This window comes from Anomalospiza imberbis, chromosome 9 (assembly GCF_031753505.1).
Source record: "Anomalospiza imberbis isolate Cuckoo-Finch-1a 21T00152 chromosome 9, ASM3175350v1, whole genome shotgun sequence".
Lineage (NCBI taxonomy): Eukaryota > Metazoa > Chordata > Aves > Passeriformes > Viduidae > Anomalospiza > Anomalospiza imberbis.
In genome coordinates, this window is record NC_089689.1 from 5302997 (window position 1) to 5327597 (window position 24601).

The 24601-nt window shown below is 40.7% G+C and overlaps 1 long non-coding RNA gene across 1 annotated transcript; it reads right to left on the minus strand.

Moving 5' to 3' along the window:
* Nucleotides 1–413: 413 nt before the first annotated feature.
* On the minus strand, nucleotides 414–23510 carry LOC137479163 (uncharacterized). The gene is made up of 3 exons (XR_011002000.1): nucleotides 22666–23510; nucleotides 955–1081; nucleotides 414–690 (listed from the first exon to the last, which is right to left on the minus strand). It is a non-coding gene; the product is annotated as an uncharacterized lncRNA (long non-coding RNA).
* Nucleotides 23511–24601: the final 1091 nt, after the last annotated feature.

Sequence of the window (24601 nt, forward strand, 5' to 3'; positions counted from 1 at the left end):
TTGTGCTGTTTGTTACCTTCCTCTCAATCCCTGAATCATATATTTCCCATCCTTAATTTTATGCCTTTTCAAGCTGGCTCCTTCTTTTATCCAACGTCTCTTGATCATGCTCTGGACAGTTCTTAATTTGGCTGATCATCACCATAAGGAAACCTTGATATTTTTCATTTGCTCTTGATCATAACCATCAGTGTTTGGGCAAGAAACCTCTCAGAGGAGAGAGTTTTGGGTATTCTGGCCACACAGATTACTCACACTCCCTGAGTTACCGAGGTCACATTCCCCAGAGGTGTACGGGGTATTTGTGGCAAGGCCTTGATGCAGAGGGGCTCTTAGGGGTGGCTTCTGGGAGAAAATGCCACAACTCCCTCATGCTCAGCACAGTTCCAGGCAGCTCTGGCACGAGTCTGCTGGCCACACCTGAGCGGAAGAAGTTGTTGATCCCCACCTACCCTTGGCAGAAGCTCCACAGCTGCCATCTGGAGAGGAGGCTGAAGTGGAACAAGTCTTCTGGCAGGACTGGAGGAACAAGGCTGGAGCAGCCTTCTCCTGCAGGACTGACCCTGTGGAAGGGACCCATGCTGGAGCAGTTTGTGAAGAGCTGCAGCCCATGGGAAGAGCTCAGTCTGGAGAAATTCATGAAGGGTTGTTTCCCAGGGGTACAGCCCCACACTGGAGCAGTGGAAGTACCTGCTGAGGAGGGAGCAGCAGAAAATCCATGAGATGCACAGACCACAACCCCTATTCCTGTCCCCTGTGCTGCTCAGCTTTAGGAGCTATATAAGTTGGGAGTGAAGCTGAGCTCAGGATGAAAGAAGGGTAGGAAAAAGTTTGGTTTAAGTTTGTTGTTATTTCTCATTATCCTACTCCTTTGTTATTTGGTAATAAATTAATTCCCCAGAGCTGTCTATCTTGTCCATGCTGGTGATGTGTGAGGGATATTTTTGTCCTTACCTCGCCCACCAGCCTTTAATCATTGTTTTTCTCCACTGTCACACCAAGAAAGGGGGAATGATAAAGCATCTTGGTGGGCACCAGATATCCAGCCAAGGTCAGTCCAACTCATGCAGATTATTAAAAACTGGGAAACAGAGACAGAGGGAAAAGGTAGAGATTTTACTAAAGACCTTTTTAACTTCACAAAAAATGGATGAGAACATCTTTCCAAAATGTTATTCACCTGAATGAAGAGAGCTTAGAGTTCTTGGTCAGGCAGAGCTCGATCAACTTCCCTTTTTTGTGTGGTGTATTTGTTATTTCTGGCACCCTCTTACAGCCATAAAGTCAAATATGATGTTGCAGGTGGGTTGTGCTACTGTGATGCTACCTGGTGTTATTTCTGCATGTGTATCATGATATGACTTTAACAAATGCAGCACAGATACCCTACTCACAATTTTTCTTTCATCTGGCATTCTGCCTTACTGATGCAGGTTTCATTTGTGGCCTTTTATGAGTTCTACTTTTTTCTCGTATCTCCCACATCACCAGTGAATCTGTAAAGCTTTGAAATAATTCTTCCTTAGGTGTATTAACTCGACATTTTCTGAGATCAGTTTCGTTGTGTTACTCTTTCCTGGCTCCCAATACTGCTACGTCCCTCTGCATTCTGTTTCCTTGTCCTTAGTTTTGCTTTGCATGTGAGTGACCAAGGACCACAGTGTTCACTTAGCAGAGTTAACAGGTGCAGGTGGCATCTTCATCATCATCGAGGTGCATGCCTTCCCAAAATCTCTTCTGAACTTAGGCCTAGATTAATACTGCTGTGTCTTTAAACCATCAAACTCCGTCTAGTTCTTTATCAGCTGTTTTGCTTTTTCTTGTGGTATGTAGTTGATATATTAAATTTTCATGTGTTCAACAAAACATATATTCTGCTTTTCAGTTACAAAATCAATTAATTTGCTAGTGAAAAACAAGTTCTTACAGGTGAACCACTAGTCCTTATACCAAACTCTTAAATCAACACTATTGTCTGACCAAGGCTATATAAAACTGAAATAATTTTTCACTGTTTGTGGTACTGGAAAGTTTTTTTTTTTCAGTAGGGAAATTTTAACTGAGGAAAAGGCAATACAACATTTTTCTGTGAGTTCATCCAACAGCTCTGAAAGGTCTGTCCTTTGACAATGAAAAGGCACCAGAAGACAGGAGCTCGCCTAACTGGGTGATTACTGTACAGTGTGTAGGCAAACACTTTCTCTGCCAGTAAAGGCTGGAATTTTGTGGCTGTGCTCTGAGAAGAAACTCCAGTGAGATAACAGATGAGATGGCAGCAGGTGTAGGAGTTCCCATGAATAAAACAGAAGCAGCAGCAATAGAGGAGCTGAGCAGCTGGGCTTAGGTACTCGATGTTGTCATTCTCTCACTTCAAGATTGATTCCATGGATGTCTCATTGCAATTATTTTAGCTGGCTAGTTGGATTTTCCCCTAGTTTTGTCTGATAACTGATCTTCCTTTCTAGACATGTGCTTTGAGTTTATTATGGTAAATTTAGGAAAATGGCTAAGTAAAGTCTTTACAAAAATCAGCAAGTTACTCAAGAGAAAATATAAAGTTATGTTCCTCTTCCTTTGGAGCTGCTGGAAGTATTGTGGTAGAATCAAATCTGCTGTGTGTACTGTGCATCTTTCTTTTTTTCTGTATTTACCATTCCCTTTAGTTCTTAGATGCCTTCACAGAAGACTATAAAGGACCTTTGCTGGGTTAATTCTCTTAATCACCCAAACATGTTATATAAAAACAACTTCTCTGCAGGAGAGCCTGGTAGTAACATGGTAGAGTTTTCAATTTATATTATGTACATTGTAAACCTTTGTCAGCAAATTGGATGCTAATAGAAGCAGAGGAGAATCCACACGTGTGTGGCTGAATTCCTAACAAGGGCAAATCCAGCCAGTGGGCTACACTGAACTGGTTTAGTAACTGAAAACCGAATTTACTGTTTTGCTACAAACACAGATGCTGGTGCTTCATCATGAGTCCCTTTTACCCAGGGGTGAGAGAGAGGGGGATTCTTGTGAGTAGCAGCAGATGGCACTTCTGCCTATTTTAAAGCACTCTCGTTAAGAGATGCTGCTGAGAAAAACTGCACGGACTTAATTTTTTTTTTTTTTGGTAATGTGTAAATTTTGAGAGCATTATCAGCAGATTTAGTCATACTGTGAGGAAAAAATAAGTATGATTTGTGGTTAATTCCAAAATAAGGTGTTTCCTTTGTTCAACTCTCATGCCATAAAAAAAGCTACAAAAGAAAGATAAGCAACTCTGGACTTCTTTATGGAATTACATAGTTACATTGCAAAGTTCATGCATAATTTTTCAAGGTTCTTAACTGCAAAGGGCCTGTAAAAGTTTGAAAATATAAACTGTTATGAAATACCATGTTTTTCGCCTCTGAGAAAAAAACCCCAAAATTTTAATTTCGAATTAAATGAAGAATTTTCAATCCAAATTTCAGCTCAGAACAGTATTATTGTTTTTATTGTTTTTACCAGCCACCTGCCATGTACTGAGTCCAAGTAAAAACATGCAAAGATCTGTCCATGGAACGTGCTGAGGCTCAAAGAGTTTGTAGTTCCTGTTTCCTGTCTTGGGTAAGGAGGTAAGCAAAGAACTGAAAGCTTACTAATACCTGACTAAAAGCTCCTTATTTCTTTATGGAACACCAAATGCCTGCCCCAGATAGTGCAGGTCAGGTGGGTAATGTATATCTGCATGTACTTCAGACATGGAGAACAGCACAGACAGCTCTGTCAGGGATATAAACAAGCATTTTATGTTCCATTAGTCTCCTGGATTTTATTCTCACTTTCTCCAAGAGAAATAGGCTTTGATACCATACCTGCACTGAGTTATAGCCCATTATACTGAGAAACCTGAGAAATAAATTTGCAGGCATTCACACATCCCTCAAACCACTCAGCTCTGAGATGCTTCACTTAGCATCACCTTCCCTGAAGAAACCACTAATTGACAAGTCTGCTGAAGCACAAGAGAGATCCAAGGTGCACACACTGAAAGGAAGAGGGAGAGTTGAGAGTCTTTGGTGTCATTGTCAAGGGCATGGACGAGGCTCTGCTCTGTGGGGCCCAGCAATGGCACAACCAGAGGAACAGGCAGGAACTGATGCCCAGGGAGTTTGTCCTGGATATGAGGAAGAGCTTTCCAGTGCAGTGAGAGAGCACTGAAAGAGACCAGGCAGGGGGTGAAGTCTTCCTCACTGGAGATATTCCAGAACCATCGGGACAATCCTGTGCCATGTGCTCTGGGATGGCACTGCTGGAGCAGGGAGCTGGGATCAGATGAGCCACTGTGGGCCTTTCCAGCCTTGTTTGTTGTATGATTGTACAGACAATGAGACCTTCCAGCCTTGTGCTTGAAGGTCCCTCTCATGGGCTGTTGTTTCAGCCCCCAGCAGCAGAGTGCGTGCACATGACCCAGAGCTGGCAGCTGGGAAAGCCAGAGCACATATTTTAACTTACTGCTGACCACCTCATCTTTGAGCTGAGCCTGACATGTCCATTTTTTCATCCCTTCAAGTAGGGCAGATCTTTTTTTAACAGTAGTGAGAAAAGTAGTTAGCTCTGTAGCAGCAGGAATTTGTAGTAGTCGTTTCATAGAACCACAAATCATAGAATCACAGAGCCTCAGCATCACAGAATCACAGAATAGCCTGAGCTGGAAGAGGTCCAAAAGGATCATTCAGTTGAGCTCCTGTCCCTGCACAGACACCCCAGCAATCCCACCCTGTGCATCTCTGAGGGCAGTGCCCAAACCCTCCTGGAGCTCTGGCAGCCTTGGGGTTGTGCCCATTCCCTGGGGAGCCTGGGGAGCCTGGGCACTGCCCAGCACCCTCTGGAGAAGAACCTTTCCCTGATCTCCAGCCTAAACCTTCCCCAGCACAGCTCCAGAAGTTCCCTTCGATCCTGTCTGTTGGAATCCTGGTTGCTGAGAATTTTAGACTTTCTGTGCTGAAAGGTACAGACCCACAAGAGAACACTGCATTTGGCCTGAAGCTGTGGAGAAGACTTTAAAAATTGATTGATAGTACTGGGATTACTGGGTGTGTAGCTGGTTAGAAGTGTGTAACATCACAGGGTGGAAAACTTAGAGTTTGGGGTTTTAGAATATAGAAATAAATATGAAGCAAGATGGAGATTTTAGGGTGGAGACAGGTTGTTCTTCTTTCCCTCCTTCCTCCTTCTTCATGGGTTTGGGTGAGGACAGGAAAGTCCCCATTGCGGACTTCGAGTTATTGGGTTAAAAGGGAAAATAATCTAGGTGTCCTTTCTTAATTGAACAGTTTAGTTTTAAAAGACCTTGTAACAAGAGTTAGTTAGCCATTTTGTGCCTTGCTAATGAAAGGCTGCAGAACTCATGGTTGTGAGACTGTTTCACTGAAATAATAAACACCTGAGTCTGAACATGGAATGCCTCCACAACTGCCTTCAATCCCGACCCCGACAAACTGATACTGTCTAGCATCACAGTAGAGATCAGTGTTTCCCCCTCCTCTTCACCTCATGAGGATATTGAAGAACTCAAGGAGGTCTGACCTCAATCTCTTCTCCAGGCTGAACAGATGAAGTGCCCTCAGCCCTTCCCTAGAAGTCTTCCTCTCCAGACCCTTCCCTGTCCTCTTAGCTGCCTTAAGTCTTCAGAAAAAGAAACTCAGGAAATTAGAAAAGCCACAGAAAAGCAAAAAGTTTTCATTTGAGACATTCACATGAAAAAAAAGGCCTTTAGTCCACACAGAAATCTGAGAATTCTTACGAGCCTTAACAGAGAAGGTGCAAGAAATGAGGACCTAATAGATAATGTAATAAATGAAAAGAGAGAACCAAAGTTCTCACAAATCGAAAGGATAATAGCCTTAAAAAGAACTTAAAAGGACATAATATCCATTTCCTCACAGCCACTTTTATCTATAAGAGAAACAAATTACAACTTACGTAATTTGGCAAAGGAATTTCAATCCTAAGTATCTTTCTTCTATACAATTTCTAGACAGGACAACTACAAAGAATCTTTATGGCTCTCTTTTATTTGTTTACTCTTTACCTTTTAAATCTTCTTGGGGAAAGTAAAAAAAAAAAAAAGGAGTATATTTTTCTTTTACAATATGTAAACAAACAACAAAACTGTGTCCTTTTATAGCCTTTTTTTGGGCAAGGAAAACTAATAGAGTTTAACAGCTTGCAGATCAAATATGAGATATTGGAATCCAGCCCTAAAGACGATATTTATTTGCAGCATTCCCAGGCCTATCAGTATATAAGGAGGAAAATGCAATTTGACATTGCTGCATTTGAATAGCATTCATGGTTAATTGGGTTACCAGTACCACTGGCAGGGCTTAATATTGTCCCTTAGGAGTAGATCTTTTACCACACTGCATGCAAATGATAACCTTGAGTATCTCTTTTATCCCCTCCATCAGTACTCTGCCATGTTCTGTTGCTCTACAAACACATAATATACTTAAAAGAGCAAAGAAAGCAGTAGCTGCAGTTTTATCCAGATGTAATTTATGCTATCTGTCGGACATACTGAGAGCAACTGAAAATTTGGAGATTTCTGAATTAATCTCAGCTAAGTCCTGGACTTCTAGAGATGCTGGATCTTCTACTGAAATTTTACACTGGTACTCAGATGCTCTTTCTGTTCCAACTCTGACTCTCTCATAGTATCAGTATCCAGAGAAAGAATCAATCCTGAGAGTTATATCAAAGTTCCATTTTGTCTGACCAAACTGCAGCATGTGCATTCACAGAGTCATGTTTTTCTTCCTTCATAACTTTGCTAAGACAGTAGACTTCAAACCACAACAGCAGTATTTTCTCATGTCTAAATCTACACGTTTATTTTGCATTGTCTAAAACCTGCACCCTGAAGAGACTGCACTCAGATTTTTTTTTTTTTGTGTGGTGTTGGGGAAGATGAAATAGGAAAACCTTATAAATATGATTGCCTGGCAAAAGATTTGGAAAATACAGACATTGAGATGAGAACTAGATTTGAAATAACAAACCTTGACTACTGAATAACTAGAAAACAATAGTATAGCCAGGCTGAAAGCAATCCCCCTTTCTGATTAAACAATGCCCTTTACCTGCAGATAGGTCCAAGGGTCAAATGGAATGCTCTGTCTCACCCCCAATGTATGGTTCATCCCACACCTGTGGCCCTCCCCTGAAGTATCAGGTATCTGTGACCCCATTGGCCCAAGTCCTGCTCCAGCCCACCTTGAAGCCCCCTGATAAGGTGTGCCTGAGGGACCGGACGCTCTCTTGGACCTTCCCCTGGGACCCTCACCTGGAACCCTTGCTCCCTCTCTCTCTCCTTCTCCCTATCTCCCTGGGCCTGCCATGAGTTGCGCCTGACAACTCCAAGCAGGGCCTTTCCCCCTTTTAATAAACCACATTTTCTAAGACCTGACTTCAGAGATCTCTCATCCATCCAAACCATTCTGGAGACCCGCGCCCATTACAGACTGGGAATTAAGAAAGTGTATTTTATCACAGTCCTCTTCTACACAGAAACCCACCAGAAAACAGAAGCTTCATATCAAAATAAGATTAAGAGTCTCTCAATATAAGGCAGCAAAAGAGACATCAAGGCTAGTGCTGTTTCCCTTTTGCCCGTAACTGCAGACTTCACAGGACTTTCGTGATGTCCACGAGTAAAAATGGTGCTCCCCAGTTCAGTGCCTTCTCCAGGACTCTCCAAACCACTCACCTGCCACGTGGAGAGGACAACTGGAGGCAAAATGTGAAGATGGTAGGCTGGAATCAGAAGCAGGTGCTGGAAACAGCAATGAGACAAGAAAAGAAGCACTGACAGCAACAACAGCAATGCCAGAAGTAAAAGAAAGGATTCCCACAGAAAAACCCCATAAGAACAGACAATACCAGGTGGCTCCCTCAGCCTTGTTTCCTCCACCAGGAGGAATCCCTACTCCCCAGGAGAGACTCCCCCTTCCCCCCACACCTGGCAACGGTGTGAGTCAGTACAGAATAAGCTCAGGGCCTTTGCTCTGCCTCTCCTGGCAAAAAAAATTAACCCTGTCCAGACCAGAACCAGGCCAGGACTTTTCAAATATGATGGAGAGAACTGCTTAGAAATGACACTTTGTGTATGTAATTGAGCTGAACAGTCATAGCATTGTCTTAGTGCCCATGAATGAATTTAAATGGGCACAGAAATAGATCTCTAGTATTTCTCTGTATTTCAACTGTATTTCTCTGCAAACCTTGTAGATAACAAGTAAAAATAAGTCACTGTTTTCTACTACACAGAATTCTCATATACTCTTTAGCTAATTTTTTTTTTAATTTCAGAAATAACTTTAAATATTGTTTGGTCATCAGAGAATTAATTTTTTTTCTTGTCATGTTCTTGAATTATTTTCTGTCATTGATGGAAGGATTGTGTTTTTCTTTCTAGATTCAAAATTACAGGTCCTACAAGGATGCAAAGCAAAAACCCTCTGAAAGATTTTCAGTAAAGATTATAACTTTATTCTTTTTTTCAATTTTAATTGTGTTTAACTGTACTTTTCAGGAAAGTAAGCAGGACAAGACACAAGATGTCAAAATGTTGTATTTTCTAAATACAACATTTAGAAAAATGTTTTTGGTTTTATTAAAATTTTTTGGTTTTATTAAAATTCCAGAGAAGTGGTATATTGCACAGCACAGCAACACACAGCACCTTTTGGGTGTCAATGTGCCTTACCTCGGATTTATTAGTACTGAAGAAAATTAATATAAGATTCATATAAGAAAATTCAATCCCAAACTTTGTAGCTTCACTGAGGCTATGCCTGTGAGGATTTAACTACATTTTCTGCTGAGCCATCCCAAGAACTTTCCTGAACTTTTTGTTCTTGAAGAAGTTGCTAAGCACTTTTTTTCCTTCACCAGCCTCTTCATCCCCCTCAGAAAGGGCCAGGCCCATTAAAATTTGATCCATTAATTTTTTTACAGTACGTTAATTGATGGGATATTAAGGCTACAAAAGTGGGCAATTGCTCTCTACTTCACCTCTTCTTATCCTCCAGTTGTCATTGCTTGAGAAATGAAATGCCTGAAAGTGGAACTGCCTATTTAGAACCAAGCCTACAGAGTGGCAGGAGATCCCCTTTTCTTTAATCCAGCCTGACACTAATCAGACAGAACCCTCCTTCTGAATGCTGAATGGGAACACAGATGGAAGATTTTCCAAGCTTGGATGTTTATCTGGAGATGGTCACTACAGCTTTGGCAGGGAAACATTATTTTCTATTGATTTAGGTAGAAACATAACTCTGCTTTTAAAGTGAAGAGAGAATTTATATGCATACTCTAATAACTGAGGATCCTATTTTGATCAATGAGTAGTGCAAATCATGACAATTCCTACTCTGTGTCTCTCCTCTACCCTATTAGCATACATTAACATCTATTGATACATAAATAGATTCACTTATTAAAAGACTACTTTATGGTTTTATGGCATACATTTCATTTTTCTAGCAGATGGTGCTTTTTGTTGCTGATGCTGATCACATTTGTTTTCTGGTAGGAAGTACAACACTATCGACATAAAACCAAATTTAATATGTGAAAATAAAAATCAATTCCTGCATTCTGGGTAGGGATGTTAAAGTCCCAGGAGACCTGGCTTTGTCTGACAAGGTACAAACTCAGATATTCTTTCTTTTTTTTTTTTAATAGTTATATTGCCTAAGATGTTTAATCATAGCTTTCATTTTAAAATATCTAATTTTCATTTCCCCATAATGCCTTTGTAAAGGCAAGCTGTCAGACAGAACCACTTCGGGTGTTCCACATTTTCCTTCAAATCCTCCCCCCACCCACTTAAATTGTGTAGTTATTCTATAAACCTAATAAGAAGTCAAACTTTTCTCTTTCCACTTGCATGGACAGCATCTCAGTCCAGAGAATTCCCAGTGTTCCAGCCAGTGAGCTGTTTTCTGTGGACTGTGCCTGCATTTAGGTATTTCAAACTCACATACTAGAAGAAAGGATAAATCAAAACTTCACAAAAACCAGAAGAAAACAATTTACATTCAAGGTGTCAGGAGAAGTCCAGAGAGTACCAATTTATCTGTGAAAAGTGAGGTCAGGTGACAAAACTCCCTGGTGCCAGGGATCAGCTCTTGTGGATTAAACACTCCCATCTTCCTCTGCTGCTGAGGTTGTGTTTTGCAGGAGGGTCCTGCCCTGTGACCCCAGAGGGGATGAGCAGGTGGAACAACCCTAGGGAAAGGGGCTTGGGGATGCTGTGGGTGAAAGGCTGGACATGAGTCAGCAATGCAAACTCACAATCCAGAGAGCCAAAATGGTATCCTGGGCTGATTCCCCAGGGGGCTTACAGGGAAAGGGGGGATTCTGCCCATCTGCCCCACTCGGGTGAGACTCCACCTGCAGAGCTGCCCCAGCCCTGGGAAAGAGGTGGAGATACTGAAGAGCCCAGAGGAGGCACAGGATGGTCAGAGGGATGGAGCAGCTCTGCTGGGAGGAAAGGCCTGGAGAAGAGAGGGCTCTGGGGAGACCTTATTGAAGGAGGTTTTTAGCAAGATGGGGACAGACCTTTAAAGCCTTTCTGGCTTTAAACCAAAGATGAGTAGATTCAGGAGAGATTACCAGGAAGAAATTTTTTACAGTGATTGGTGGTAAAGCACTGGAAGAGATTGCCCAGAGAAGCTGTGGCTGCTCCATCCTGTGGCGTGTCCAAGGCCAGGTTGGACAGGGCTTGGAGCAACCTGGGATAGTGGAAGGTGTCCCTGCCCAGGGTAGGGGGTGGCACTTTAGGGTCCCTTCCCACCTGAGCCATTCTGTGATTCTATGAGTCAAAGGGGCAGCTGTTATGAAAAGAAAAAGGAAAGTGCTCCCTTCTGCTTCTCTCACCCTATCCAGAACCCTCTTCTATCCCCACAAAACTCACAAACAGCCCTGCAAGGCTGTATTCCAGCTCTGCCAGAGGAGTGCACTGTACCATTGCTTCTTCTCAAAGTGTTTATTAATACTAAAACCAGGAAGCCTTTATCTCATCCTCTTTCCTTAGCCTCTGTTCTGCTAGCTGCTGATCTTGGATTAGAAATTTTAACACCTGAGAAGAAAGCTAACAAAGTAGTCCATTTGGGAATCAATTCTTCTTAAAAGGGAGGCAGATGGCCACCTGTTTCCCTCTCAGAATCTCTAATGCCTCTGAGCTCTCATTAAACAAAGAAAAAAAAAGTATTCTTTCTTCACCAAGGCTGTCTGGTTAGGTGCAGCAGCAGCTAGAGAAAAGTAGTCTCTGTATAATGAAGATGCTTTGCTTTGGGGCTATCTCTATGCCATAAATCTGTGCACAGACATTTCTCCTTTTATATCCTATTCTATAAAGTCCAGCTATTCTTCTCCATCTTCACCATCTCCTCCAATAAGTTTTACTATAAGGGTATCTCTTAAAGCAGGTCCTAAAATTTTTCTTAGGGAAGGGGTTTGCTGTTGGACTGCAGATTTTATAATGTGTATTTTCTGCTAAAAGCTAAATCAAATCCATTGCAGAGAATACTTTTTGAACTTGTTAGCATGGATAGGTTATCTGCAAGATGGGATGATAAAATTATTTACTTCCTAAAGTCTTTTCATGGCACACCCTGCCTATGTTCAGTAGCTAAGTGCTCCTTTGAGTTGATGCACAACCTTTTTTACTCTGCAGCATGCAGCAGCTATTCATCTATGTACTAATTCCATTCAAATTACTTCAAGTTGCTGACTTCTACAATCATTTAAGCTATTATATCTTTGGTTTTAAATTAGCTGTTACTGTATTAAATACCTTATCTTACACTGGCATCTGTCTTTCCTTTTTAGGGTATTTTTGAGGCTATATTTTTATCCAATGTCTTGATTACCTTTGTGGATACTTGCAGAGCCTGGTTTCTCATTCCTTATGAGGCATTTCCTTATTTCCAATGCCTGTCTAAGAACATTTTTTAAATCTTTTCCTGTATGTAATGTACTGAAAAAGAAAAGCAAATGAGGCTTTGTGAGTATCTATTTTTCATGGATATATCTCACTTCTAGAGACATAACAGATGCCAAAATGTTATTTACCTTTTTTGCTGCTACCAGACATTGTGCACGTAGCTGATGTATTATCCTTAATCAATCCCAAGTCTTGTTACTACTCAGTTTTGTAGGTTAATATTTTCATCTGTGCTGTAAAATTTGCATCGTGTAGTTCTGTGTCCATCTCCATTTTTCCTTTCGGGGGAATAACCACGCCCCATTGGATCACTCTGGAATTTAGGACCATGGCATAAGGTTGCTTTGCAGAACAGTTGTTTCCTTGCAGCTGTTTCTGCACTTTTGTCATCTTCCCAATCTTTCTTCCCTCTTTTTTTTTTTTTTTTTTTTTTTTTTTCATTCAGGGAAATACAATGAGTCACTCCAGCTGATGCCTTCAAATTCAAATGGCTAGAGATGTTAGGGAATCTATTCTATATCCAGTGATAGAAAATACAGAATTTATAGCTCAAAGAAGGCCTCACTAGGCCAAGTAGTGCCAGAGGCCAGAAGTCCATGATTTATTTACCAGTCCAAAAAGTAGCCAGCAGGATTTGCAGGAAAAAGCAGTTCCTCTGGAGTGCCTGTGTAGAGCACTCTGTGTTTAATGTTAAATTTCTGCACCCAGGAGCTGTCACAATATCTGTGTTCCTCTCCTCACAACCTATTTCTTACCCAGAGGATACAAATGATGCGTTTAAGTAACAAGGTGAACTCTGAACTTTAGCTCCCTAAATCCTGTGTTTAAGACCTGTGAGCAGCCACCATGGCAGAATTGTTCTTTTTGTTGCTAAAAAATTTCCAAAATTCCAGGTCCCAAATGCATTTTCTTATTTCCCTGACTAAAGGAATAGGCAGGAAGCAACTCAAGCACAAAAAAGGGGAAGCAAGTGAATCTTCCTGTTTGAATCACAGCTGATTAATTTAATTTATATGTCCCTTGCCAAAGCACCACCACCAGCAATTTTCATTTCCTCTTGACTCCCTAAGCACCACCACCAGCAGAAATCTTCATTTCCACTTGAGTTCCGACAGAACAAAACAAACCGTTTAGAAACAGCATGTGAATTGGTGAGCTGTCAGGTCACAATGAGTGTTTTGTTTGCAAAACATCCATTTAGAACCTCATTACCCCAAATGAGCTCCACCTGCACTCCATTATAGCAGCTTTATTCTTTTGTTTTTTCAAAGTGTAGGAAAATTTCACCTTATCTAGAATCAAGTCTGTGAAACTGAAAGCAATGGTGTTGGATGGGCAGGTTTAAATCAAGGTTTAGCTTGGTGGATGAAGCATGGAACAGGAGTAAAAACGCTGTACATGAAATACTGCATCATTATAAGTAATAGGGTCAGAGGCACTTTTGCTGTCAAGTGTCTTCTGACCTTGCTCAGCTCTTATGCTGCTGAGATTTTTATAAGCTCAATGTACTATTCAATGTCTTGCCAGGAAACAAAAATACTTTGTCTCTTTTTCTTCATGAGAAACTGATTAGTTTCCTTTGATTCGTTAAAAAAGCCCCTGAGGACAGTGAAGGAGGTCACTGAAGATCAAGACAGGAACCCCAAGGGGTGAGCATGATTCCCTCTTTGAGCAGGTCATATTTACCCTAGAAGTTTTGAAATATAGAAAGTTGATATTTTCAATTTCAACAAACAATTGTTTAGCAAGCACTGTAAACTTTCCTCTTACTCCACCTTATTTTCCAAACAGTTGTAGAGATCTTAAGTGGTTGAAGCCTCACTTGTGCCTTGTCCTCCCATTAAATGCTTTCCAACCAGATTTTCTTCCAGTCAGCTGTTCAGACCCTCACCCTTTTTCAATGTTCTGCCTGCAGAGTGTTCTTGTCTTTCAATTTTCCACTTTTTTCTTACCCTTGGGATATTTGTCCTTTCACTAGGCCTACTGCAGTGTTTTAGTCCTGAAACATGGCTCTGTTGAAAGGTTCAGAACAGTACTTAGACCCTGCTGGGCTGAAGTGTTGTTTCTTCTGGAGGGTTTTTCAGTGCCTTATCATGTTTTCTTCCAAATCTTCAAAAAAATTTATTTTAAAAAAAATTGTAATTTTTTAAAGCTTAAATTATATTTTTAAAAATTTATATAATTTCATACAGCTCTGGTGACTCTCCAGATGCCAAATAATTAATTATTCTCTGATCATAAAGTCACACAGAAACATCTCACAGATCATTCTCTCTGGTAGTTTAGTCAGAGACAGTACATTCCCAGTTAAGTATTTTAGTCTTGGATAAATAAACATTATATAGGAGCCAGTATCACCATCATGGCACAGGATTCCTGTGCAGCTTCACTTGAATGTAATAAAATCTGAAGGGCTTGTGTAAGCCAAGGAAAGAGCCTGCTCTCAGAGACCCTGTACAGGCTCTGGCTTGTCAGCTTAATAACTACTTTTGATTATTAGTAAGAATATTTGAATTGTTTTCTTTAAATGTGCAGTCATACTCAATTTTTAGAATCTTCCAGTGCAGAAGAAATGAAAATATTTTCATCCAAATGCAGCTTTCCCTATATTTTACTAAAAAGTTTTTTGCCCTGAACTGTCTGTATCACATATATTACATATACAAAAATTCATTAGTACAGGTTAGCTTTAAACCTGCCAGTCAATGCAAATTATATTAAATGATATGTGGTGGTTTATATATTTGAATTATTGCCACCACCAAATGAAAAAATATGCTACTTTAAAGCAGAGAGAGGACCCATGGCATAGAATAATAGAAAAAGAGCCAAAGGGTTTATTAAATTTGACACCTAATCTTTCCATCAAGCTTATAAAAATGCGACTGTTCTGCAGTAGTGACCTAGAGCATTACAGCAGCACTACTGCAGGATGTAGAGTTCCCAGCCACTGCTGTAAAAATGCTGTTTTAATAAAAAATGGTGAGCAGGTGGCTCTTATTTATTTAACCAGCCACATCTCTGTCGTGGACCATCCTGAAAGGCTGCTGCACTTCAGGATGTGAAGCACTGCCATAAATCTGGGAGGAGGGCTACAATTGTAATTACAGGGCACTTCATCTGAAACAAGAGGTTAATCCTGTGGTGTTGAGCATTTTGAGACTTATTTAGCGTCTTAACAGTAAAAGGTACAATCCCACAATATGCCAAGCTCATGAAACATTGTCAAAAAACTGTTGCACACACACAAGACCCAGCAATGACTTCTGGGCTTAGTCACGTTAATCTTGGAGCTGTGCAATAGTTCAAGCTTTGTGCTTGCTACAGAAAACCCTCATTAGTAATACAGTGGAAATTGCCATAAAAAAGGACATTCTAGTACCTCCTGTTTTCTTTAGCACTAGGCCTACCCTCCCAATGCTCCTCTGCATCCCAAGGCTGGCAGCTTTGGCCTTCTCCAAGGTTTTGGGAAGGGGGGATTAACCATGTGCAATTACCACCTTAGACATTTCCTGCGAATGTGGTGACGTGGTGAAGGATTTGTTCTCAGTCTCGGAGTCTGCCTGAGACTTTTACTAATGATAGTTTTTGGGTTTTTTTACTAGTAATTGTAAAAATCATATATCTTGGGTGACCAGCTGGTGAATAGTCAGGTTTCAGTGTTTAACTTTCCTACAAGTTGATTTTTCTGTATCATGTTCAGCACAATGATCTTGTGCTAATCTAAACATTTTGGTGAATTTAAATGATGTGTTTTTCAAGATTTTAATTTCAGTGCCTAAAGTGGGCCAGGTGCTTAGTTGCTTTAATCCATCTACTTCTGACAAAATCAATTATTCTGATACAATACCAATGTGGGATTTTATCCACTACAATTTTATCAACCTGTGGTCAGCAAAAAAACCCTCAACCATTTTTGCTGAGGATGGAGATAAGACATTTATTTCAAAGGCTTTCTATTTTTAACTGTGGCTCTCTTGTTTTCTTCCCTCTTCATAGATGAATTTTGTGAGCTGCTGGGTCTATCAGCTGAAATGACAAATTTCTGCAAGAATCTATTAGATAAAATATTAGATTTTCATGTCATGTGCTCTATGGTGCACCTTCTTGTCTCAAAAGAACACTTGGAGAGAAGCTTAGAGTGCGTTTTCAGCCTGTCACTGTGCAGGTGGTGTCATTAGGATTTCAGAATTATCAAAGCTAATAAAGTTCTAGGCAATATTCTACTGCAGCTCTCGCAGTGAGAGCTGATGAAGCTGCCATACAAAGAAGAGAGGACCTCTTCTCCCTTGTCTTTGGATTTAGTTCATTGCCTACATTGAAAACTTACAAGATGCACTTGCCAGAGTTTTGAGTTTTTTATCCCAGTGATGTCTTTAGAATACACTAGAACAGACTCCCTTCATATGCTACAGGCTCTCTACTTACATAGAGATTTGGCTACGTCTCAGAAAGCACTCGGGCATATTTTTTTGATCCATTTCTCTTCAAAAAAGCATATGAGCACCTGAGCAAAGGCAAAACCACAAGTTTTAAAAGAAGAATAAGGTAAATGCAAAGTCTGAAATGAGCAAAGGTGTCTCTCCATGTAGCGATGAGTTCATCCAGCAAGTCGATTCCCCTTCAGTTTTACTCTTCCCTTTCCTTCAAAGAAAAGGTGTAGACAAAGCTGCCCGTCAGCAATGCTGGTGGTGCCCCTGTGAAAATGTGTTTAAGCAAGGGAAAAAGAATTCAGGACAGGAAGAGGAGTGAGGGAAAAGATGATGAGAGACAGTCCAGCACTCATTGAGGTCAGTGGAGAAAAAGGGAGAGGAGGTGTTCCAGGTGGCTGAGATGACACCCCTTGTGGAGAAGACAACAGTGGAAAAGTGTGAGGAGGAAGGAGCAGCAGAAAGGAGCTATTAGGGACTGACCACAACCCTCAGTGAGGTCACAGCATCAGCTGCTTAGCAATGGGGGAGGAGGTAGAGGGGCTGGGAATGATGGAGTGAGGTAAAATGGGAAAAAGCAGGAGGAGAAGGTGCTGTTTTAATTTTCTGTCTTTCTTTCTGATTTATCAACTCTGTTTTTAACTGGTAATAAATTAAATTAATTTTTCCCAAGCTGAGTATGCTTGGGCCATGAGAGTAACTCATAAGTGGTCTCCCTGTCCTTATCTCAACCCATCCAGCTTTTTTATCTGATTTTCTCTGCCTCTCCTGTCAGGGGATGTCCCTTCTGAGGGGCAGTACTGATGCAGCTCTGATCTCTGCTCTCTGTGACAGGGACAGGACTCAGGGAATGGCTGCAGCTGTGCCAGGGGAGGATTAGACTAGATATTAGGGAAAGGCTCTTCCCCAGAGGGTGCTGGGCACTGCCCAGGCTGCCCAGGGAATGGGCACAGCCCCAAAGCTGCCAGAGCTCCAGGAGGGTTTGGACAAAGCTCCCAGGGATGCACAGGGTGGGGTTGTTGGGGTGTCTGGGCAGGGCCAGGGGCTGGACTGGATGATCCCGGTGTGTCCTGTCCCACTCAGGATAGTCTGGATAGTCTGTGACACTCTGAGTGGCAGTGGCAGGGTGAACATCTGGCAGATGGCAAAAGTCAACTCACCACCGGTCTAAATTATTTCTGTGGCAGGGGGCACATGGAGCAATTTCTGTGTGGTTTGTGTGTAGTTACAACCAGCTGCAGTGCTGAAGGGTTAGGTCATTGTGAATGTAGGTAGAGATCTTACCTTTGTGATGATGGATTACCAAAAGATATTTCAGAGAAATTTTTCTCAAGCTACTTACAAATTAAGTTTTATATTTGTTGAGCCCAGAGAGAGCTTGTCTCCAGGAAAAGTTTTCTGTGACCAAAAAAGATTGTGTTTAATGCTGGCCAGAGACATCAATCATCATTTCACTAAAATGTTTTGGGAGAGGAGACTTTAAGGTGGACCATATTTGAGTAGGATGAGAAGAATTTTGGATGCAGAAGTAGATTTTCATGGAGAACCTGGCAGAATCAATCTGCATGTCCTTTAGCTAACTTGAATGAAAAATCCTGTAGAAAACTTGTTAGGATAATGATTTTCATTTCCCAGCACTGCAAGATGTTGCAGGTGATGATGCAGTAATCACTGAGCAATAAACACATTCAGAAACAGCATAACTTAAAATTACTTCTTTGTTCCAATTGCTGATTTGCAAATGGAAAATACTCCCAGTACTATTATAAACAGACTCACTGGCAGGCTATGCAGAAGAGTTCTTCTTTGCCACTTGCCAACTTTACAGCCCTACAGGAAGAGAGATTGACTAATCCACTGTAAAGTGCACCACAATTACCTGTGACAAGCATAAAACATTACTTTATTTATGAGTGTTGTGATTTAACCTCAGCCAGCAACTAAGAACCACTCAGCTGCTCACTCATCCCCAGCCCCTCCAGTGGGACAGGGAGAAGAGTTGGAGAAAGGTAAAACCCATGGGTTAAGAACAGTTTAATAACTGAAATAAATTAAATAATAATATAAGGAAAATCCTTTACTTAGGGTAAGGGTTGCTGAGCAACAACCAAACCCTCAGTGTGTGATTCACATATTTCTCATTCTAAAGACAAAACACAGCACTGTACCAGCTACTAAGAAGAAAATTAACTCTATCCCGGCTGAAACCAGGACAATAAAACACTTTTTAATCAACTGTTGCATGTGGTACCTTGCTGACCATCTACATGCAAACATGACTTGAATGAAATGCAAAAAAAAAAAAATGTCTGGAAGACATTTATCTTGTATTTCTATAGACAGAATTAACATTTAAAAAAAACCCCTAATATCTAGTGGCCATCAGCCCATATTGCTAAATTCTTATCATGACAGGCTTCTAAAAGTGAAGGGGACTTTTTATTTTAAGAATTCTGCAGTTTGGAAGAAGTTGAAGATTTGAGTCTCGGTTGTGATTTTTTTGGGTTTTTTTCCTATTTTTCAATTTAATGGCCTGTTTATCTTAAGTACAGTTAAAAAGAAATCCTTGAATGTATTTACAATTGAAGTTGATTTCAAGTTGGCAGTGAAATGCCTGGTAAAATCTGTCAGAAATTGGCCAATAGAACATGAACATAAGGAATTTTTTTTCCAACCTAGAGTTAAATTTTTGGTTATCAGGCTTAATTCAGCAACCTGCCAGGCTCACTTCAGAGGATCTGATTCAGCAACAAATGTCTGTCTACCCAATGTGGTTCTATAAAAGAAATCTTCAGAAACCCAAATATTCATTGACAACTGAGACTATTAGCTAATGTTCTGAATAAAAATGTGTATATTTCGAATTACTTCTAACTTGCAATCCAATCAGGAACAATTTTACAATCTTATTTTGCTGACATTGTGAAAAATACGTATTTCCATATCATCTTGGATTTCCATGTGTTTTAAAGATTTTTTTTTTAATAGAAAATATAAAATAATGTCTCAGTTACAGACAGGTGACTGTGTGGGTAGAAGTGATCCCTGTGTGATGGCATTCCATGGACCAGCAGGATCTCCTCCCCTGCTGTGCTCTCGTGATGCTACAAGGCAGCATTGGAGCTCTGCAGGGGCCGTGTGAGCAAACTTATAATAAGCCAGAACTCCTTAACCAAAAAAATCCCTGCCTGAGCAGGGTCAGAGCATAACAGGCAAGCGTAAGATACAACAGCAAGCAGTGTGGTGGAGGAATAAGGCACTGATAGGATCTTCCAATGATCCTTATTGTCCTGGCTTATATGTGTGTATTCTATCCCCATCTGTTAGAGGTGGGACACTTATCTTCTGTTCATTGGGCAGTTTTCTTTATCTCTCCCACAGCCAATCCTCCCTCCAGGAGATCTCTTCTGTTCATGGCCAGTGAGTGTCCCTGCATGGCTGAGAAAATTCCATCATCCCATGGGGAGCTGCTCCACCCAGGGGGAGGAGCCAAGCATTCCTACCTGGATACAATCTGACTTTGGAACACCACAGCAGCCTTTGCCCACTGCATTCCCAGAGGAGCAGCTTTCTTCTCCACTGCATTCCCAGAGGAAGCCCAGGCCCATCTCCAGCAGCCCTGGAGCTTCAGAGGAAAACTCCACCCTTGTGCAGGATCCCTGCTCCAGCAGAAGCACAGCTGGCACTGCAGGAGGGCTGAGCCACCATGGAATGGGACTGCTGCCACCACCCTGACCCACAGGGTGCCAGGGCCTGCTCTGACTCTGACAGTGTTGTTTTGTATTACTTAATTTTTTTATTTTGTTTATTTTTTAAATTTTTCTTCCCTAATAAAGAACTGTTATTCCTACTCCCATATCTTTGCCTGAGGACCTCTTAATTTCAAAATTATAATAATTTGAAGGGAGGGGGTTTACATTTTCCATTTCAGGGGAGGCTCCTGCCTTCCTTAAGCAGACACCTGTCTTTTCAAACCAAGACACTTATAGACAGACTTCTTAGCAAAACTGCAGTAAATGGGGATGGCTGTGCCTCCCTGCTTCTGTGAAAGGCTTATTTTTGTGTGTGTTCAGCCATGGGCAGAGTAGCACGAGATGTACAAACTGTGCTCAGTTATCAAGGAATAAATGACCAAAGGAAAGGGCAAACACAAAAAATCAGAACTCACCAAGCAGAGAAACATGGTGGTGGTTGACAGCTACTCAGAGAATGAAACACTGCAGCAAACCTCAGCTTAATAATATTAGTACTTTTTGTATGAGAATGTACTCCCACCTTCTCAAGGGTTTGTTCCTACTTTCTGTGCTTTACTACATGTATTACAAACATGGGAAACTATTTATTTAATAGACATTGAGATTAGTGAACAAGGAAAGCTGCAAGGACATGCAGTATTTTGCAGACAAGAAAATTCTGTGCCAAAACCTCCACAAATACTAAGTCAGAACAACTTCTACATTTCCAAACTTGGTTCTGGAGCCTGTGGAGAGATAACTACCTCTGTTACCAGCCCACCCAGCTGCTTCTTCACTCCTCCCCCCTTCCCTCCCCACCCCAAAGCAGGATGGGAGAGGAGAACAAGAAAGGCAAAAGTGAGAAAAAGTCATGGATTGATACAGAAAGAGTTTAATGACTGTATAAAACCACCTGTAAACTGTAACAACAAAACTAAAGCAGAACCCGCAGCTGATGCCAAGGCCATCCTTGACCACCTCCCACTATCAGACTGGTGCCAAGCCAGGCTATGAGCAATGGCTGCTTTGGAAAACTGGTGATGTCTACTTTTGTTAGGAGTGACCTTTTTGAAGCAGTAGAGGAAGTTTTTGTACTTCACAGATCTTTTTCCCTCCTACTGTGAAAGGAAAATTAATTTCTGGGAATTCTATTTTGTTGTTGTAGAACAAGATGATAGCCTTGCCTTTGGTTTTCTTATTGTAATGATACATAAAAAGTTGGGTTTTTTTACAAATTCACAAATCAGAGAAACTGCAAATGTTTTCTTCATTTACTTGTAGCAGCAATTTTTGTTTCCTATTTATGCATGTCTTTGCATTAAAACCACAAGACTGCTGATATTGAATTTGGGAAAAAAAGTCAGGCTAGGGTTATTTCTTAAGAGTAGAAAATGATTGGAGCACTAACTGTAAGGTAGAGTTGTAGGATACAGACTGGTTAAACCATAGCAGCTACAACTGAATTAATACACATACCATCTTCTAGCTCCAAGCTCAATTCAGACTCTAAGAGTGCTCAGTTGTCTAAAAAGAGTAAATGACAACATATATACACACCATATAATATATACATAATGCCAATTTTATACTGACAATTATATAAGTATATATATAATTATACATATATTATATATTATATATGATCTATTATATATAATCTATTTATATATATATATAATATGCCAATTATATAATTATATATAATTAATTGCCCAATAACTCCCAGGCTGAGAAGACCTTCCATCTCCTCTAGACAGTCCAAATAGTGCTCAGTGAAAATGTTTCCCTAGGGTTGTTTTGTTGTTATCCTGTAGGGTTTTTTTTACTCTGTCATTTAAAGTGTACAACTAATAGGGACATTGAGATTATCCCATGTTAATACCTTGTGGCAGTGCTACTTTCATGTCTTTATCTTATTAAAAAAAAACAAACAAGCAACAGAATGGATGCCTGGTTTCTTAATGTCCTACTAGGAACAAGACTGTTCTGCTGTGTCAGAGTTATGCCAAAAAGTGAATGTTATTTCTAGGGTTGAGCAAAGTCAAGACAGCCAACTCAAAATCGAACGTATGTCTTTTTTGAACCAGATTCTGAGATTTTATTTACTTCTTTCATTTACTTCTCTCCAATCTCATTTGAAGAAATGCAACTGAAATATGGCTCTGGTGAAAGCATTTTGCAACACTTTAAAATAATAAGTTCCTGCTGGCATGTGATTCAGCAAAACACATGCTAAAGACCCGAAGCCATCCACATCTTCTGGAGTTTTAAATGTATGCTTACAAGCCAGGGTGCTTCACAAAATCCATGTGGCCTTTGTGCTCTACTGCTCTGACAAATGGAGAACATAACCAAATAAATGATGGAAGAGGCTTTTTTTTTTTTTTTTACTGCCTCCTTTCCATTGTGAGTGAGAAGAGAAGCTGGTATCTCCCTGCTCTCACCCCTCAGCAGCTGGGAGGCAGGAGAAATGTCAAAAGGCTGGAGGCTGCTGACAAGACACGAAGACACGTACCTGTTGTGTGCCACAATGACTCAGCTTGGACTGCTGCAAGACAAGAACTGTGAAAAGCAAAAAAAAAAAAAAAAGAATGCACAGTTTTATACACATATCACTTATTTTTCATATTGTTATGTTTGGGTTGGAAATTAGGTAAATGGAGTTCATCCATACAAATTCTTCATGCTTTCTCTATCTCATTAACTCCATAGCCTAGGCAAATGAGAAATGCTTGTAAAATTGCTGTATTTTAAGTGCAAGCTGGAGACTGAAAATGCATGGAACAGAATGTTCAAGAAACTGTATTGTTCTTGTTCACTGTCATTAGTGGCCATGTAGTTTGATTCTTATGAGTTAATGACACATAATAACAAAGGTTATTTTCAAAACTTACATCAGATCTTTTGCTCAGCTCATTTCTGTGGGAGATAACCAGATTTATTGAGATAATGCAGCAGATGTTATTCAGAGAATGACTATCAAATGGAACCAATATCTGTAAAATAATCTATTTTCTAAATGCAAATCGCATTCTCTACAAGTTTTTCTTCACAGCACAGCCACTGTGTAAAACTCTGCCTTTCTATTGTGCAATTCCTTGCCACTGCAAAGCATCAACCGAACTTCACTTGACTCCACCACCCTTCCAAACACTCATTTTTTTCTGAATGTGGGTCTTGTTCTTTTACATGTGCCACAGAAAATTCATTGAGGGGTCTTCTATTAATTTCAGCTCTTTTTCTGTCCTACGCCATTGATTCAAATGCATTTCAGATCCGAGCTTTAGAGGAAGAGACTTTCTGTGTTAATACCTTGCCTAGTTGGAAGGGACCCCTTTCTGACTACACAGAGTTAGCACAGCACCAATTTTCTAACTCTGTTTGTCAACACTAAGGTCACATGGGGCTAAAACCCAACAGAAGCAGCATGACTCCTTTATTTAAACACAACCACCTAAAATTACACCTCAATTCCTCTACAAATCTGCAGAGCTCAGTGCTTCTCACACTGCTTGTAAAGTCAGTGCTTGTGGCAGAGGGGCCTCCATTCTCTGTCCATCATATCAACTACAGAAATACAGATTATACAGCGTTCACAGGACAGGCCTTCTCAGCAACTGAATACATCTTTCTTAAGAAAAACAGGCATTTGATGCACAGGAATCTCCACCACAACACACTTCAACATGACTTCAAATGCACCTCCTCCTTTACTTTTTTCTCTACAAATATTTTTTGAAATTAACAGACTTTCGTGATTTTGTAAAGTCCACTTAGGTGGAAGAAATACCTGAATACATCAGAGGATATTTTAAAAATGCAAACCCATATTTTTCCCTGCATGGCTATTGGTCATTGAAACATGGCCAAGATATGCCTGAACTCAAAAAATAGTAAGAGAGTCAGTAATGTATTGCAGCACGTTGCTGTTGTCACTGTCCCATGGATTTGAAGACAACTCAATTCCTGTTGACCTTTTCAGCTTTGATGTCAAGGTTGGGAGCACTTTAAAGTGCTGATTTTCCCTCTCACACTGTATGACAGATGACATCCTTTGCCTTATATGCCTTAAGAATTAACAAGTGCAAACCAAGCCTGTCCCAGGACAGCCATGAAGGGAAGCTCACAGCACTCTGCCTGGCACAGATGACTGAGAAGATTCAACAGAATAGCTTTAAATCTTTCAAGAATAGGGGTCAGTAAGCTGGCAGGCCCTGCAGAAGTTCGTGCCTCCACATCTCAGCTGCTCTTTTGTCCCTCCTAGACATATGTGTCTGGCTATGTCTGCTGAGTTCAGCTTACAGGTCTTGCAGTTACTAAGTTCTGAAAGCAGCAGAGAAATTCCACCTCTTCAAAGAGGTTACTCTCTCTAGGAAAATTGGTGCTTCAATGACAGCAAGAGCCTGAAAAAAACCCAGCCTTTAAGTTTGTCCCCTGCTGCCAAAGGACAT